Source organism: Pelophylax lessonae (assembly GCF_965119305.1).
Source record: "Pelophylax lessonae genome assembly, chromosome: 1".
Classification (NCBI taxonomy): domain Eukaryota; kingdom Metazoa; phylum Chordata; class Amphibia; order Anura; family Ranidae; genus Pelophylax; species Pelophylax lessonae.
This window is the reverse complement of record NC_138768.1, coordinates 685,905,339-685,925,623: the sequence shown is the minus strand read 5'-3', so window position 1 is coordinate 685,925,623 and position 20,285 is coordinate 685,905,339. Positions and strand designations below refer to the sequence as shown.

The following is a 20,285-nucleotide window of genomic DNA, read 5'->3' as shown; positions in this document are numbered from 1 at the left end:
TAAAATGTTAAAAAAAAAAAAAAAGATTTTTACATTTTTTTTGGGGAATTTCATATAAAAAAAATGTGAAAAATATTGTTATTTTTGCAAAATTGACGCTCTTTTTTTGTTTATAGCGCATGATCATAAAATCGCACAGGTGATCAAATACCACCAAAAGAAAGCTCTGTTTGTGGAAAAAAAAGGACGCCAAGTTCATTTAGGTACAGCGTCGCACGACGGTGCAATTGTCCGTTAAATTCACGCAGTGCCGAATCGCAAAAAAAGCCCTGGTCAGGAAGGGGTAAAATCTTCCCGGGGCTTAAGTGGTTAAAAACAAGGTAAGTGAATAAAAAAAAAAAAATGTAATTATCCAATTGTTTTACAGGAAATTAAGAGCAAGCGGACAGTGGAAAAAAATAATAAAAATTCAGAGTGGAACTCCGCTTTAAGGTAAAAAAAAACAAACATTTAGGCTTTACAAGCATTTTAAGAACTACTTTAAACCGGAATGTAGGCAGGGATTAAACGATAAAGAAGCTGCATTCTCAGCAAGTGATGAAATCAGCGCAGAAAGTGCTTCCAAACACGGAGGGGCTTTAATGAGTATAAAGCATTCCCAATCCGTGTATGAGAATGGAGCTCTCCAGTCCCCTCCTCTGCACCCACCATCGTGCCTTGCCCTCCTCGCCCGTTGCTGCCAGGCTTACACTTGAAGAGCTTACATGAGACACGTTAAAGAGTGGAAGAAGCAGATGGAATGACAGCTGAAATGACGTGTGTACCAAGGCGGGGAGGTCCCTGAGAAGAGCAGATCGGAGCTAGCAGTGGGCATGGCTTTATCCTTGGCTCAGAGACTGACTAGGGAGTAGCGCTGTACAAGGCGCTGTCCACTTCTCTGCTGGTTCTGAACTCTGGCGGACAGCCAAGCTGCCATCTCCTGACCTTCTATATACGGGAAGAGGAGCTGGGCCAGCCCTGGACACTGTCCTCTATCGCTAGCCTCGGATATCGCTCTCATCACTTCTTCTTGGGATTTCTAGCTTGCTCTACCATAACACTTTTTCTTGGATTTAGTGTGGCTTTTTTTTTCTGGATTACCCTAAAAACGCCTAATAAGACTTCATCCAGCACAGGTACAGCGCTCTACTAAAGTGTGATCCCTACTGTGACACCTAGGAGAGGGATCAGCCTTATCTATTATATTAGTGTTGTGTTGATCATTAGCACATCATGCAAGGGTTTGCTGTAAGTGTGCAAACTTCTGATGAAGTTTAATATAAAAGTTTCAGTTGATGGGCGACCTCTGCTACATGAATGAGGAGCAGAAGGTGGAGGATGATGTGAGATCTTTGTTAATGAGCATTCCATTCATCTCTTGTCATTCTGTTGCCTTAGTAGTCTTGCTAAAAGCTCGAGTTGAAAGCAGCCAGAGCTGTCAACTTTGTGTATGCATGGATGATGTTGTATAGAGTGCTGTTTACAGGTTGGTAGAGTGTGTGCAAGGGATACTGAGCAGTGTTGCTGTAGATGTATAGTTTTCTAGGGAGGCCACAGATTGTGTGCATTGTTTCTGCACAATGTCAGCTGCTATATCTCTCCACATCACAAGCTGGGGGAAAGCAATCTCAATAGACAGCTTTATTACCAGCTGCTCCAAGATGCTCACAATACTACAAGTGATAATGATAAGCCTCCTGTTTCCTGAATGGGCTGATCAATTTCTGATGACTACAACTTGCTGAGTTTGATAAAGTGGTCATAGGGGCAGATTTCAGTTTATTATCATGCTGGGACTATAGGCAGGTTATGAAATGGATTCTTTTTTTTTTTTTCTCACTGCTTTCTGTAGTGTGCTGCTCATTATATAATTGCACTCTGTAAGCTTTTGGCTTGTGTGGAAGGTTTGCACTAATCGTATTGATCGAAGAGAATACAGTATGTCATGTACGTGACAAACTCATTTGTAAAGTGAATTAAAACTGGCTTCTGGCAATGAAAATCCCAGCACAGTTCATGACCGTTTCTATAGGAGTGTTCAAGGGAACGAGCATAGTGGTTCAGCGAACAGACTCCTGAAGAATAATCCAAAGGCTTCGACACATAATTACTCTATAAAAGCAGAAAACTGGAGAAGTGGGGGTGTTACCCAGATAAGCCAATCAGAGTCTTCTATACATTTTATTTTTTGAAAAATGGCAGATGGAAAAGGCAAACCCCAAGATTTAGGGTCACCATACGTGCATGGATCTCTGTACATTCACCTTTAGCTTTACTAAAACTATATATATATATATATATATATATATATATATATATATATATATATATATATATATATACACATATTTATATATACATATTTATTACTAAAGCAATGTATAAGGACCTTTGCTGAAGGCTTCATAGCCGAAACGCATCAGTATATATGTAAATATTTATTACTAAAGCAATGTATAGGGACCTTTGCTGAAGGCTTCATAGCCGAAACACATCAGTATATATATATATATATATATATATATATATATATATGTAAATATTTATTTCTGAAGCAATGTATAAGGACCTTTGCTGAAGGCTTCATAGCCAAAACGCATCAGTGTATATATATATATAAATATTTATTACTAAAGCAATGTATAAGGACCTTTGCTGAAGGCTTCATAGCCGAAACGCATCAGTATATATATATATATATATATATATATATATATATATATATATAAATATTTATTACTAAAGCAATGTATAAGGACCTTTGCTGAAGGCTTCATAGCCAAAATGCATCAGTGTATATATATATATATATATATATATATATATAAATAAATAAATATTTATTACTACAGCAATGTATAAGGACCTTTGCTGAAGGCTTCATAGCCAAAACGCATCAGTGTATATATATATATAAATATTTATTACTAAAGCAATGCATAAGGACCTTTGCTGAATGCTTCATAGCTGAAACACATCAGCCTATAGCCTGTACCTGTGTACCCATTTAACTAATAAAGTACTTTTATTTAAGAGCATCTTCGTTGCCAGCCTTCCTGATTTAAGAATGTAGAGGGACTTACCCGGACTATCCAACTGATTTTTATCCAATCAGACATACCCTTGCGCTACATCGTTTTTTCGCAGATCTAACGGTGACCACACATGCATCGTTTGTTTATCCAATCGATGGGCAATTGAATCAAAACTTTCAAATCTACAAACGATAGAATAGCCATAACTCCCCCTTTTAATCAATTTAGACTCAATCTCAATTGGATTTGATCAAACTGAATCGATCAGCCAGGATGGAAAATGAATAAATGTTGTGCACCAAGATACTTTTCTCATGAATACGATCGTATTTCAATTGATGAGATTATGAGATTATATGGTGGAAAACAGAGATGCAATTGATAATTTGTAAATCGCAACTGCATTTTAACTATCAATCAAAGTCCACTTCCACTTGTGTTGCATATCAGTTGAATAGGTTGACGACTATAGTTTAATCATTTCTATCAAAAGAGATTGATCAGAAAATAAATCAATAATTTATCATAGCCTGTATGGTCACCATTAAAGAGATTGTACAATCAGATTGTATTACGTGTGTGGCTAGCTTTAGAGAAAAAGCAGTTCTATTATATTCTCTAAATAGCACATCATGATACAAGTCACACTTGAATTGCTTTAGGCACACCTTTATCTCCCTGCAGATGCACACATTTCCTCTATTTGCAGGTGACAGAACATTAAACCCATAAGGACTGAATAAGTTTTGTGACTGCCACTTTGCTGACGCCTGACATCTATAACCATCACAGCTTTCACTTGCTGAGTCAAATAAATGTCAGAAAAGAAATGGCAGCTACTCTATATTTTACACAGAGCACTCTTTTATTTCACCCTTTCACAGAATAATACACTTGGCTTCTGTTCTCCCTTAAATCGCCTTCTATTTTCCTGCAAGCAGCAAGAATATTATTCAGCCTCCTGTATGATCCTCTACTAAATGACCAGTAAATCGAAATGACAAGTTGATTAATATAAAAGAGCTCTTAACATTCAAAGATATGTATATCAAACCTCCCACCTATAGAAGACTTTAGCTGTATTTTGTATTAGGACTACTTTGTAATAATGCTGCCTGCAACCTGTTGTTGTACTCAATAAGCCTTTTCACACTGAGGAGAGACCACTTATAGGGAATTTCAATGAGTTTAATAATGGGAGGCCAGTAATGTATAGGAATATATCCCCTATTTTATTCTCTTTGACTATAATTCTTTCTCTAATAGCTTTAGGTCATGTTTAATGTGAGATATATGTGTATGTATATATATATATATATATATATATATATATATATACATACATACACACACACACACACCGATCAGCCATACCATTATGACCACTGACAGGTAAGGAGAATATCTCATTACAATGGCATCTGAAAATTGGTGAGAGATATTAGGCAATAAGTGAACATGCTGTCCATGAAGTTGATGTGGTAAAATGCAGAAAAAAATGGGCATTGCTGTTTGTTGTGTATGGGGCTGCGAAGCCCATGAAGACCCATGTCCACAACCAAAAGCTTCTACAATGGTCACATGAACATCAGAACTGGGCTACAGAGCAATGGAAGAAGGTTACCTAGTCTGATTAATCACCTTTTCTTTTACATCATGTGGATGCCGGGTGCGTCACTTACTTGGGGAAGAGATGGCACCAGGATGTGGTATAAGAAGGCAAGTCGACAGAGGCAGTGTGATGCTTTGGGCAATGTTCTGCTGGGAAACCTTGGGTCCTGCCATTCATGTGGATGTTACTTTGGTGTCCATGTCCATGACTCTATGGGTCAGGCTGTTTTAGCAAAATTGGGCTATACTAAATATTAGGTGGGTGGTCATAATGTCATGGCTCATGTGTATATGTATATATGTATATATATATATTTCCTGGCTCTGCGCCATGCCATTAGACTATGGGTCAACTCCGCCCCTTGACCCCCATAGGACATCCCTGAAATAGCATAAAAGGCAGGCAGTACCTGGTGGAGGTGTTCTTTTTTTGTCCTCGCTCCGGACACCTTGAAAAATGTTACCTTCCTTGTGGCCTTCCCAGGTTAAGCCTCTAAGCCTCCCAGGTTATATATATGTCTATTATATATATATATATATATATATAATTATATATATATATATATATATATATATATATATATATATATATATATATATATATATATATATAGAGTGTATTTTCTCAGATTTTCTTTGCTGTGGTTCATATTTAGGTCTCATTAGGTCTTCAAATTTAAAAATTAAGAGAACAAGATCTTAATTTTTTGTTGTCTGGCATGAGAACTGGCTGTTTGTTCCTTGGAAAGATTCATCTGTACACTACCTGAGAAATAAAAATTTGAATCCCATTGGTTACCATGCACAATGTTGACAGTTCCCGATTCAGGTAGCTAAAGTAAGGTATCACCAAACCCAAGAACAAAAATGTAACTTATTTCAGCTAACCATTCATTAGATGTGGTGACTACTTTCGTTTTCTAAAGAATATGCCTGTTTAATTTGTGAAAAATGAAATGCCCTTGTTTCTTCTTGTTAGCTGAACTTGAAGCATAAAACAAATCTATCATTCTTCTATAAACTATTATCTTACCTTCCCCCATTTAATCAAGATTAACAAAGGTAGACATGTTAAAGTCCTACCTGGGTGGCAACGCTATCTATGGATACAGTGAGAGAATGAACATAGTTACTCAAGGAAACTAGAGTGTTTTTCATAGGAACAACAGGTGAAAATAAGGGAAAAATAGCAGAACACACGAAAATTTGTGGAACCATGCATCTAAAGACTTATAAGCTGTAATATATTAAACTTGTTTTGAGGGTTTCAGTATACTTTAAGCCTCTCATAAAAGAAATTTAAATGCTGCCATTGCTAATTAGCATTTGAAATGCTAGTTTGGTGACTATTATGTTGTTCCAAAAACTTTAAAAGAGAAGTGTGGATTTGTAAAAAAATTAAACATTCATACTTACCTATGTAGATTTGATGCTGCGTCTGTCTCCTGCCACCTCTACATAGAGAACCGAGTGATCAAAGACAACTGATCACTCAGTTTTTGGTCTTCAGTGAGCAGAAAGTTGGTGAATGTGCTCTGCCCCTCCAGAGCTCACTGGAGCATTGGGTTGTGGAGCAGCTGGCTCAGGCCTTCAGCAGTGCGCTGAGAGGCTGAGCCAGCTGCTGGTCAGGAATCTGGGTGGATCCCAACATTTCTGGCAGAATACCTGCAGATCATGGACTGACTCTATAACATCAGCTGACAGCAGGCTTTAGCTCGCTGTCGGCTGAATGTGGCTCACAGGAGAGCAGAACTAAGTCCACTCCTGTGACTCACAGAAGAAGTATGGCAAAAATGAGCTTTGGCCATACTTCTCATTTTATACTTTGAGTTAGTGACCTGAAACCAATGCACAGATAAGAAAAGTTGGAGGAAAATCAGATGTACTTGTTTCTCGGCCTTTACTGACTGCTTCAGTGATGGAATGATTAATTAAAGGGGTCAACATAACAGATAGGGACAGACAACATGTCACAAGGAGGTCAGCGTTCAATAGCCTTTAGGTGTTTCTGATGTCTGGTTTCCTTTAATAAAATCCCCCAAGCTAGATTCTTCTTGGTAACCAACTAAAAATTTCTATTGTAAAATCAATCTATCAACCTTTGGAATGATTTTGGATGATTTATATTTTTTGATAATTCTTGTTTTTTTTCTCTGGTTACTCTATATATATATATATATATATATATATATATATATAATATATCTGTGTATATATTACACATATATACCGTATCCAACACACAGCCAACACACCAACACAGCCATTAATGTCTAAACCGCTGGCAACAGAAGTGAGTACACTCCTAAGGGAAAATGTCCAACTTGGGCCCAATTAGCCATTTTCCCTCCACGGTGTCATGTTACTCATTAGTGTTACAAGGTCTCAGGTGTGAATGGGGAGCAGGTGTGTTAAATTTGGTGCCATTGCTCTCACTTTCTCATACTGGTCACTGGAAGTTCAACCTGGCACCTCATGGCAAAGAACTCTCTGAGGATCTGACAAAAAGAATTGTTGCTCTACATAAAGATGGCCTAGGCTATAAGAAGATTGTCAAGACCCTGAAACTGAGCTGTAGCACAGTGGCCAAAACCATACAGCGATTTAACAGGACATGGTCAACCAAAGAAAACCACGGTCGACAAAAGAAATTGAAAGCACATTGTCATATCCAGAGTTTGCCTTTGGGAAATAGACGTATGAGTGCTGCCAGCATTGCTGCAGAGAATAAAGGGGTGGGGGATCAGCCTGTCATACGCCGCACACTGCACCAAATTGGTCTGCATGGCTGCCGTCCCAGAAGGAAGCCTCTTCTAAAGATGATGAACAAGAAAGCCTGCAAACAGTTTGCTGAAGACAAACAGACTAAGAACATGGATTACTGGAACCATGTCCTGTAAGATAAACTTACTTGGTTCATATATATATATATATATATATATATATATATATATATATATTACCGTATATACTCGAGTATAAGCCGACCCGAGTATAAGCCGAGGCCCCTACTTTTACCACAAAAAGATGGGAAAAATCATTGACTCGAGTATAAGCCTAGGGTGAGAATGCAGGGCGGCGGGCATGGTACAGGAGAATGCAGGGTGACTGGCATGGTGCAGGAGAATGCAGGGTACTGGCATGGTACAGGAGAATGCAGGGTACTGGCATGGTGCAGGAGAATGCAGGGTACTGGCATGGTGCAGGAGAATGCAGGGTACTGGCATGGTGCAGGAGAATGCAGGGTACTGGCATGGTACAGGAGAATGCAGGGTACTGGCATGGTGCAGGAGAATGCAGGGTACTGGCATGGTGCAGGAGAATGCAGGGTACTGGCATGGTGCAGGAGAATGCAGGGTACTGGCATGGTACAAGAGAATGCAGGGTACTGGCATGGTACAGGAGAATGCAGGGTATTGGCATGGTACAAGAGGATCCGGGGTTGTGGGCATACTACAGGAGATGCAGTGCTGTGGGCATGGTACAGGTGGACTATGCCCGCAGCACTGCATCCCTTGTAGTGTGCCCTCAGCCCTGCATAATGGCAGGTAGTGAAGCTGTTTCACTTACCTGTTCCAGCGGCGCCTTCATTTTAAAAATGGCGCCGCCACGTCATTGCGCACGCGCCGCCGCCGCTCGTATAATTTCGGCTATTCCCGGACTCTCCCGAGCGGCGGCGGCGCGTGCGCGGTGACATGTATGCGACGGGCGGTGCCATTTTTAAAGCTTAAGCCCGTCAGAGCGGCCAGGGAATTTTTTTTTTTTCCTTGACTCGAGTATAAGCGAGGGGGACGTTTTCAGCACAAAAAAATGTGCTGAAAAACTCGGCTTATACTCGAGTATATACGGTATATATATATATATATATTTTTTTTTGGGTAAATGTAAAGTTTACAATTTTTTCCCCCCATAAAATAACAAACATGGTATACTTACCGGCTCTGTAATAGTTTTGCACAAAACAGCCCCGATCCTCTTCTATTGGGGTATCCCGCCAACACTCCTGGAACCTCCCCCACCAAGTGCCCCCATAGATTTTTATGGGGGCACGCATGCATGCTCAATCCTGAGCCAGGCTGTTTGTGTCCATTCAGACCCCCAGCCTGGTGCAGCTCGCCCCCTGCTCTCTGCTCACAGGTTTTGACTGACAGTAGCAGGAGCCAATGACTCCCTCTGCTCCCAGCCAGACCTGTGAGAGTCGGGAGTGAGAAGAGCTCCTGCAAGCGTGCACAGTGCTGGACAGAGATCTAGCTCAGGTGAGTATTTTGGGGGGAGGGGGTCAGGGGGCTGGGAGGAGCTACTATTTAAAGTTTTTTTTTCACCTTAATGCAAAAATTGCATTAAGATAAAAAATAAATAAATAAATAACCTTTTAGCTTTACAGCTACTTTACAATATACAAACCATTTATAAGCATAGTAGTATCTCAAGAGAGATGTTTTTAAGTACTGCTAGTTAGGTCAGCTGTGGAAGATATCGTCTAGACTATGGATTAACAACAATATAAGCATTAGAACTATCAGTTCTCACAAGAGACAGATGGTGAAGCAAGAGGTTAGAGGAATAGATCAGACAAGCAGGGGTCAAGCTGCAGGGTGCTAAAGTCAAGGAGAGCCAGCATAAAAGAATCATTCGTACTTCTGGATATCAAAACACCTATTCAGTTCCCTGCTTCTTATCCTGAAATAAATTGTTTTCGCTGTGCTGCCAGTGTGGATTATACCTGTATGGATTACATCAAGATGCTGGAGAGGGAAATAACATATGGACCATGCAAAGGCAATGGAAGGTGATTTATGAAAGATAGAAGCGCAGGTGGGATATGCAGTGCTGGAATAAAAAATGAAATGCAAAATATTTCATTGTGTTTGAAAATTCTGTGGTTTTTACTAGCTTGATTTTCATAGATCATTGTTCTCATACTACTAGATTTCAGCTGACGAGTAAATATATTCTTGCTACCATTTTTTAGCAGTGTTGTCATTTTTAACGTTAACTACTTATGCCCATATTCATTGAAGAGTTCTTCAGTAACCGATAGCATCAAATCAGAATACATCATGAATCCATTTGGCATTGGCTGCATGAGTTTTAGGTTGTTGCTATGGTTTGCTGTGCTTAACAATTAGTATCTTTTAAAGATATGCTCCACTAGATCTTAAAACACCAGCCCAACACCCAACAAGATCTTTTTCACATCTCTGATGCCCAAGAAGAGGTTAGGAGTAGGGTTGAGCGAACACGGACTGTATTGTTCGTGATTGTACCGGACTTTTGGGTGTTCGGTACTTGGACACGGACCCGAACATTTTACAGTATATTCGGGATACAATCTGTTGTTTGGTAATTTTATTTCATGTTTTGGCGCGGTTTTAATGTTTTGGCATGGTTTTAATGGCACGGTTTCAACAGCTGCAGGGCAGCCAATCAACAAGCGTTTAACTAGTGTGCCCTTAGAAGCCATCACAGCCATGCCTACTAATGGCATGGCTGTGATTGGCCAGTGCAGCATGTGACCCAGACTCTATATAAGCTGGAGTCACATAGCACCACACGTCACTCTGCTCTAACTACTGTAGGGAGAGGTTCCTGCTGCTGCTGAGGGAGAGATAGGAGATTATTGTAGGGGCAGGCTTGAGTTTGCTTTCAAGGAAAGAATAGGAGAATCTTCTTTAATCAGACATCGATCTACATCGATTTTATTGTGTGGGGGTGCAGTGCGCAATCTTTTTGCCCTGGCCTGAGCCCAGTGAGGAGGAGGGAGAAAAAAAAAAACTTTTATCAATCTGTTAGGTGGGCGGCGTGCGGTGTTTAGCAGCCATGTAATGCAAGCTCAGTGCATATGTGTCTGCTTAATCTGGATTTAAAAAAAAAAAAACTTTTTCCCTTCATATTTTACTGTGACATACAGTGTTTAGACACTGCTTTTCTAATCTGCTATTCAAAAATCACCAATTTAAGGGGAAAAAAATATTTTTCAGTTTTTCATTTAAATGGGTTTTTTTATTCAATAGCGGAATAGAACAACAACAGTATCCAACCTGTTAGGCGTGCGGCGTGTAGCAGCCATGTAATGCAAGCTCAGTGCATATGTGTCTGCCTAATCTGGATTTAAAAAAAAAAAACTTTTCCCTTCATATTTTACTGTGCCATACAGTGTTTAGACACTGCTGTTCTAATCTGCTATTCAAAAATCACCAATTAAAGGGAAAAGTAAAAATTTTTAATTCATACGTTACTGTGAGATACACCCTTTGGATACTGTTGTTCTATTCCGCTATTCAATAAACACCCATTTAGGGAAAAAAAATTAAATTGCGGCCTAGTCTGCATATTTTACTGTGAGATACATCCGTTGGATACTGTTGTTTTATTCCGCTATTCAATAAACACCCATTTAGGGGAGAAAAAAAATTGTGGCCTAGTCTGCATATTTTACTGTGAGATACATCCGTTGGATACTGTTGTTCTATACCGCTTTTCAACAAAAACCCATTTAGGGAAAAATAAATAAATTGCGGCCGAATCTGCATATTTTACTGTGAGATACATCTGTTGGATTCTGTTGTTCTATTCCGCTTTTCAATAAGAACCCATTTAGGGAAAAATAAATAAATAAATTGCGGCCTAGTCTGCATATTTTACTGTGAGATACACCAGTTGGATACTGTTGTTCTATACCGCTTTTCAATAAAAACCCATTTAGGGGGGAAAAAAATTGCGGCTTAGTCTGCATATTTTACTGTGAGATACACCAGTTGGATACTGTTGTTCTATTCCGCTTTTCAATAAAAACCCATTTAGGGAAAAAAAAAAATTGCGGCCTAGTCTGCATATTTTACTGTGAGATACACCCATTGGATACTGTTGTTCTATTCCGCTTTTCAATATAAAACCCATTTAGGGAAAAAATATTAAATTGCGGCCTAGTCTGCATATGTTACTGTGAGATACACCCTTTATATACTATTGTTCTATGCCGCTATTCAATAAACACCCATTTAGGGAAAAAATATTAAATTGCGGCCTAGTCTGTATCTGTACGTGTGAGATACACTTTTGGATACTGTTGTTCTATTCTGCTATTCAATAAACACCCATTTAGGGGAAAAGTTATAATTTTGCAGCATTTGCTGATTATGTTACTGTAAGATACACCCTTTAAACTTGTTTGGCGCATCTCCTTCCACCACTGAGGATTGCAGGGCGCTTCAGTTTGCCTCCTGTTGCTAACTCCTCCTACTCCGCTTCCTCATCCTCATCCTCTACCACCTCCGCATCCGGAGCAGTGATCATTTCCAAGGCTTTCAGGGCAGTCATTCACAAGTGGCTCCGAGGGTGGGTTTCTGCACCCACAAACGCCAGGTACACAATTGTCCAGCAAGGGCACAGTTCTGGAGGATGATGAGGAGGAGGAGATGGAGGAGGAGGAACCATGTTCACAGCAGGGTGGCACCCAGATAACTGATAACAACAGATACTACACTTGATCTTAGCCAAAAGGTCGAGAAGCGATGCTGGTGGCATTCCCACCTGACAGCGGGGGCACAGTGGAAGCACAAGGCGAAGGCAGCAGAGGAGGAGGTCGCCAACGCAGCCACGGCACAACCAGCACCTCAGAAGGCAGGGTTAGCATGTATGAAATATGGAAAAGCTTTGTCGGCACGCCACAACAACCGGGACCACCAGCTGTTTTTTTTTTTTTTTTTAAGCCCGTGGTGTGTGAACACACTCAGACTATCACCCAGTGGGTGCATAAAAAAGTGCACACTAAAAAAGAAAAACACAAAAAGTGCACAGGGTGTACACATGGTCCCTGACCCTGATCCCCCAGGGCGCAAGGCTCCTGACAGGGACTGGGGTACTTACACTGGCTAACCTAGCCGAAACCAGGCAGCCCCGTTCTTTAAGAGGTCTGCTGAAACAGACCACCCCAAGTACTAGGTGGGGCTCTCCCGAAGAGAGACCCCATGAGAGAGGGCGAACCAAGCCAGAAGGCCATATCCACCCCCTCCCAAGACTTTCAGGGACAGGACCTACACCCTAAAATGTACCGCCAAAATAAAAAACACAAAACGTGAGACATACAACACATAAAAGTGGGGAAAGGGATAGTGAAGAAGAAGTTCAAGGTAAGTGCCACGTTGCAATACTATGGCAGGCCCTTCGGCCAGGAATAAAAAATTCCTCTGGTCCTGACTCCTGACCAAAAGGCCCGGCCCTAGAGGCAGGTGTGAAAAACGTGTGTAGGAAGTGCAGTGTCCTTGGTGCCATACTCATAGTGTTGCCATCCACAGTGAATTATGGCACCCCTGGACTGCCACAGGGGCAAATACACCACAGGCTTTTCAGAATCCCGGTCCCTGGCAAGACCAGTGCAGCCCCATCCCTACCAGAAGGCCTCAGAACTTAGACAGCTTTGGGAGAGCCCAGCCCACAACCAGGGACACATACCTTTTCTAAGGCCAGACTCAACCCAGAAGGGGGAAAAAAGCCCCCCCCCCCCCGCCGCCATCACCATTCCTTACCATACACAGTTCCTTACCGTTCCTTACATACCTTACACGTACTGAATGACGGTCTGCCCCCTTCAACTTGAAGGTCTCCAAATTGGGCACATGGCCTGAGCTTGCCCTTCACGCCTTGGAGGTGCTGGCTTGCCCTGCAGCCGGTGTATTACCTGAACGTGTATTTAGCACGGCTGGGTGCGTTATCACAGACAAGCGCAGTCGACTGTCCAGAGCCAATGTGGACAAGCTCACGTTCATTAAAATGAACCAGGCATGGATCCCACAGGACTTGTCCATACCTTGTGCAGAATAGACATGTATACCAGCCTTACCCAGCCATTGTTGTATTTTTGATCTTTCACACTTTGGGGTGTACCCTAATCTAAAAATAAATAAAATTAAAAACAAAAACCAGTGTTGGCTACCTCGTCCTCCTCCACTGCAGCTTCCACCTACACCGCCACCTCAACCTCCTACTCAGCCTCGTCCTCTTAGATCAAGATGATTCTTTTTTATTTTTATGTTTTTTATGTTATTTTAAGTTTCCCTATCCACATTTGCTTGCAGAGCACTTGCCATGCTCTTGAGAAGATTTTGCTGCCATTTGCAGCCCTCTAGCCCTTTCCATGTTTTTTTTAGAGCCATTTTAGTGCTCAAAAGTTCGGGTCACCATTGACTTCAATGGGGTTTGGGATCGGGGTAAAGTTCAGGTTAAGTTCGGGTCACGAACCCGGACTTTTTTTTCAAATTCGGCCGAACCCGGGCATCCAGGTGTTTCGCTCAACTCTAGTTAGGAGGTTTATGCAGAGAAGTTAAAAAAAAAAACACCAACACCAAATTAAGGAGAACAAGAATTATCAGCTGCTAACTTCGACTTGTTCAATTAAGCTTTGATAATAAAACCTTACTTGAGGTGATTTTAGCTCTATTAGTGCACTTGCGACAGAAACAATTGAGTAGTGTTCGTGATGCTTTTTTATTTGCAATAACGTACAATTTTTCAGGACAAGCTTTTGGGGTATGTCCCCTTCTTCAAAGTCCTAACAGTATTTATTCACAAAAGCTTTAGCAAAAAAATAAAAAATAACATACTGTATCTCTGAGGGAAAGGAAAAAAAGCAAAAAATAAAAAAATAAACATACACACGGCAATGGTAATAAAACAAGCATAGTTAGTGAGAAAGGACAGAGGGAGAGCTATAGACTGGGGGGTGACAGTCACAGAGGGGGTCCTAAAACTCTTGGATAATGAGTGAGAAAACCCATATCTAAATTAAGGCCATTATTTTTTGTGTCAAAAAGAAGTATCATTCTAAAGCTGAATACACACTATACAATTTTCTTTAGATTTTTTCTTTTAGATTTATCAAAACCATATAATATGAGGCTCAAACCCAAACACTTTCAATTTGTATGCAATCAGGCCGGCCTTTGCACTACATAGTTGAAGGTAAATCTAAAGGAAATCTACCAACTAAAGTTGTATTGTGTGTATCCAGCTTTAGTTCAAAAGTTTTCCTTTCCTGAATAGTTTTGAAGTTTCATTTAAGAACTTAGACATTGATGTCTTCCATAGTGTAATCCGGTTGTGAGAAATGATGTCCCACAGGTGTGCAGAACTCATCTTTTTTATGTTCCTTGATGGTATGTCTGTGCAAATGTATCCTCGCTTGCAAATTTAAAACCGGAAAGCTGATTGGTTTCTATCTAGAAATTTACCAGATTTTGCATGCTCCAGTTTTGATAAATATCCCCCATGGCTACATACCCCAACTTCCATTTTCCACCAGCTTTAAATATATGTACTTTCATTTTGTCCGATAAATTCTGCAGGTTCCTCTGATGCCTGCATTAATCATTAGGCATTCAAATATAGGCAGCCTTTTATTCTTAATGCTTCTTAATGCTTTATCAATGTAGCTAGTTACAATCAGGTATACTGCTACCCAGAGCTATTCAAAGACTTTGCATTGATTTACTAAAGGAGTGTATTTTTTTGCTCATGTGAAGCTCTGGTTTTTTTAGTCATTCAATCATGTGCAGCATAAAGTTTTATGCTCTACACTTGTTTGGATGTTAAAAATTAACAGGTTCTCACATTGGTAAAAGTAAAAGTTGTAACTTTTTTTAAAGTCTTGAATACAATTGGGACTAGTATATAATTCTGTCAAGTGTTTATAGCTGTCTGTGACAATATTGGGTAAGTTGCTGTATCTATCTTTTCTTTTGATATCAGGTTAAGAAATTTGTGTGTGTGTGGGGGGGAGGGGGCAGTTTTCACCGGACAGAAAGAACAAACAGTACTAATATTTAGACCAACCCTTCCCCATTGGCTGCAAACTATAGCGCAGCTCTAGAAATTCTCCTATCCCTATGGGGAAATCTCAAAGAAGGCACAGAGACAAAAAACAATACAAAAAAAAAAAAAAACGCACAAACCCAACAGGGGTTCAATCCCTTCTCCATGCTTACTATAACTAAAAACAAAACAATTTTGGCTGGGCTCTGATTTTAAGAAAATCAACCTCAGTGATTCAAAGATTAAATACATAAAAAGATCTTGCAGAACTAAAAAAAAGCAGCTGGGACTGCGCCCTGAGGCTTTAATTGTTCTTGTGTATTTTGTGTGTCTTCCGGCGGGATGACATAAGGAAACCTCTCTGAACATTCTTATCACTCTTTTAAATTACGGAAGATACAAACCCCATAGTGTCTTTTACAAACTGCTTATAAAATAATAGAAGTTATTAATTTAATTCCATTTAAGTGATATTAAGTTTGCTCCATTGAATTTTTTCAATATGTTTATAATACACTGCTCACAAAATGTAAAGTAACGCTTTAAAAACATGTCAGATCTCAAAGGAGAAAAATATCATGCTGGATGCGGAATTGGCTAAAAGGCCGTGTCCAAAGGGTAGTAATAAACAGCGCATACTCAGACTGGTCTGAGGTAGTAAGTGGGGTGCCCCAGGGCTCAGTCCTGGGACCAACCTTGTTCAATTTATTCATAAACAGCATTGAGGAAGGGATCAGTAGTTCGTTATCAGTTTTTGCAGATGACACAAAATTGGCCAGGGCAATAACTGCACAGCATGAAGCAGATATCCTACAGAATGACCTGGACAAAATTATGGAGTGGGCAACGACATGGCAAATGAGGTTTAATGTGGAGAAGTGTAAGGTTTTGCACTTGGGGACCAAAAACATAAAAGCACAATACACGTTAGGAGGGGAACCCTTGGGGGAATCAAAAATGGAGAAAGATCTGGGAGTCTTAGTTGATGATAGATTAGGCAACAGCATGCAATGCCAAGCGGCAGCTTCCAAAGCCAACAGAATATTAGCATGCATAAAGAAAGGGATGTATTCCAGAGATAAGACTATAATCCTTCCACTTTATAAAACTCTGGTCCGACCGCATCTGGAGTATTCTGTCCAGTTCTGGTCGCCAGTCCTCAGGAGGGATGTGTTGGAGCTGGAGAAAGTCCAGAGAAGGGCAACTAAACTGATTAGGGGGTTGGAGGACCTTACCTATGAAGAGCGGCTGCAATCGCTCGATTTATTTTCCCTGGAGAAAAGACGTCTGAGAGGGGACATGATAGCAATTTATAAATATCTTAATGGGGATCTCAGCTTAGAAGAAAAGCTGTTCATTCGAAGGAATTGCATGAGGACTCGAGGACATACAATGCGATTAGAGGAGAAGCGTTTTAACCTCAGGCAACGTGGGGGGTTCTTTACTGTTAGGGCTACAAGATTGTGGAATTGTCTACCACAAGAGGTGGTTTCTGCGGGTAGTATGGTGACTTTCAAAAGACTCTTAGACTTACATCTCAAGGATCAGGAGATTGAGGGCTATGTTAGATGATTACAGTCACACACACCTACACAGGTTGAACTGGATGGACTATTGTCTTTATTCAACCTCACCTACTATGTAACTATGTAACTATGATATCTATACTGATAAAGACTGGGTGATGTGTTAGGAAGGAAAGGATGCCACATGGTTTGATGGTAATGAAAATGATCAACCTACAGAGGGCTGACTTCAAAGACACCCTGAAAATCAAAGTGAAAAAATGATGCAGCAGGCTAGTCCATTTTGCTGAAATTTCATTGCAGCAAATCAAATAAATAGTTTATTATATCTTTTCATGTGACAACGCTGAAGAAATGACACTTTGCTACAATGTAAAGTAGTGAGTGTACAGCTTGTATAACAGTGTAAATTTGCTGTCCCCTCAAAATAACTCAACACACAGCCAATAATGTCTAAACCGCTGGCAACAAAAGTGAGTACACCCTTAAGTAAAAATGTCCAAATTGGGTCCAATTAGCCATTTTCCCTCCACGGTGTCATGTGACTCATTAGTGTTACAACGTCTCAGGTGTGAATGAAGAGCAGGTGTTTTAAATTTGGTGTCATCGCTCTCACTCTCTCATACTGGTCACTGGAAGTTCAACATGACTACGCCCTGAGGCTTTTATTGTTCTTGTGTATTTTGTGTGTCTTCCGGCGGGGTGACATAAGGAAACCTCTCTGAACATTCTTATCACTCTTTTAAATTACGGAAGATACAAACCCCATAGTGTCTATTACAAACTGCTTATACAATGATAGAAGCTATTAATTTAATTCCATTTAAGTGGTATTAAGTTTGCTCCATTGAATTTTTTCAATATATTTATAATACACTGCTCAAAAAATTTAAAGGAACGCTTTAAAAACACGTTAGATCTCAATGGGGAAAAATATCATGCTGGATATCTATACTGATAAAGACTGGGTGATGTGTTAGGAAGGAAAGGATGCCACATTGTTTGATTGTTATGAAAATTATCAACCTACAGAGGGCTGAATTCAAAGACACCCTGAAAATCAAAGTGAAAAGCAGCAAATCATAATGGTCCTCAGTAGTTTGTATGGCCCCCACGCGCTTGTGTGCATGCCTGACAATGTCGGGCATGCTTCTAATAAGACAACGGATGGTGTCCTGAGGTATTTCCTCCCAGACCTGGAAAAGGGCATCACTGAGCTCCTAAACAGACTGAGGTGCAACCTGGCGGCGTCTAGCCTGTAGAGGTCTGTGTGTCTCTCCATGGATATACCTCCCCCGACCATCACTGACCCACCACCAAACCAGTTTTGCTGAACGATGTTACAGGCAGCATAATGTTTTGTATGGCCCCCACGCGCTTGTGTGCATGCCTGACAATGTCGGGCATGCTTCTAATGAGACGACGGATGGTGTCCTGAGGTATTTCCTCCCAGACCTGGAAAAGGGCATCACTGAGCTCCTAAACAGACTGAGGTGCAACCTGGTGGCGTCTAGCCTGTAGAGGTCTGTGTGTCTCTCCATGGATATACCTCCCCCGACCATCACTGACCCACCACCAAACCAGTTTTGCTGAACGATGTTACAGGCAGCATAATGTTCTCTGTTTATTCTCTAGACCCTTTCATGTTTGTCACATGTGCTCAGGGTGAACCTGTTCTCATCTCTGAAAAGCACAGGGTGCTAATGGTCGACCAGCCAATTCTGGTGCAAATGGCAAATGCCAATCGAGCTCCACTGTGCTGGGCAGTAAGCACAGGAACCACTAGAGGAAGTTGGGTCCCCAGTTCACCCTCATGAAGTCTGTTTCTGATTGTTTGGTCAGAGACATTCACACCAGTGGCTTGCTGGAGGTCATTTTATGGGGCTCTGGCAGTGCTCATCCTGTTCCTCCTTGCACAAAGGAGCAAATACTGGTCCTGCTGATGGGTTCAGGACCTCCTATGGCCCTGTCCAGCTCTCCTAGAGTAACTGCCTGTCTCCTGGAATCTCCTCCATGCTCTTGAGACTGTGCTCGGAGACACAGCAAACCTTCTGGCAATGGCACGTAGTAATGTGCCATCCTGGAGGAGTTGAACTGCCTGTGCAACCTTTATAGGGTCCAAGTATCGCCTCATTCTACCAGTAGTGACACTGACCCTAGCCAAATGCAAAACTAGTGAAAAACAGTCAGAAAAAATGAGTAAAGAAAAAAACATCAGTGGGCTCCACCTGTAAAACCATTCCTGTTTTGGGGGTTGTCTCATGGCTGGCCATCCAGTGCACCTGTTGTTAATTTCATTAATACCAAAGTAGCTGAAACTGATTAACAACCCCCCTCCACTACTTAACTGACCAGATCAATATCCCTGGAGTTTAATTGAGTTGATGCTGTACTCTGATTAAAAAGTGGTCCTTTAGTTTTTTTTTAGCAGTGTATTTCTATACATATACATGATGATGATATTAATAAACTCCAAGTTAGGTTTTCTATACATGCAATTGTAATTTAATGCTACATATTCTCAACCCTTTTTTGTTTCAGTGTATTTTTGTATGAAGATCTGTATTTACTTGTACCACCATTTTTCCTTGAATAAAAATAGTTTGTAAACCAAGAAAGACATAATGAAACCTACATCAAGAAATGCACTCAGAACAGCAGTTACCCCTTATCCTCATTATGTAAACCAAGGTGACATCACTGGGACTTTAACTAATAAGTGTATGTAGAAGTTTTCAGAAGATGATGCAAACAAAGCATACTGTATATAAAATGATTATGGAACTTCGGGAGACAGCTAATACACAGTTTATACACACATACATTTTATTTGCCCATTTGTTTGCCCAGAGTCTTATTTTCAGGCTTACTGCCCAGTACCTGTCCAGTAATCCCATAAAAGAAAACTCGCTTTATTGCCTCGCTTTACCTAACATTTCTGCTAACACAAAACAATATGTTCCATAGTAAGTTACATAATTGTCAAGTACTGTATCTCTATTTCTGGGAGGGTGTGGGTACATTTTCACACATCTCTCCGAATACGTATTTCTTTTACATAATGTAACCTTCCTGTTTTAGGTTTAGTAGTCTGTTAAGCAGCTGGTGCTTTGTATTTATTAAAAGGGTGACTTTATTTACAGGATGTACATTTCCTACCATACTTCAGGATGGTGATTTCATATTACTTCAAGGCGAGATTTGATACATGCATTTTTCACACTGGTGATACCACACTGTACATATAGATTTCACTTACGTGATCTTTTTTATCCACATAATTACAGTAATAAGTCCCCTGCTAAAAAAACAATGGTTGCTTTGA

General features: G+C 40.5%; 1 protein-coding gene across 2 annotated transcripts in view; it reads left to right on the top strand.

Annotated features, from left to right (window-relative positions):
* Window positions 1-969: 969 nt before the first annotated feature.
* Window positions 970-20,285, top strand: part of FSTL5 (follistatin like 5) — a gene marked incomplete at its 3' end in the record, with an annotated part of 983,490 nt that continues 964,174 nt past the window's right edge. For both annotated transcript variants that reach the window (XM_082261833.1, XM_082261832.1), the window contains exon 1: window positions 970-1,115. The remainder of the gene's footprint in view (window positions 1,116-20,285) is intronic.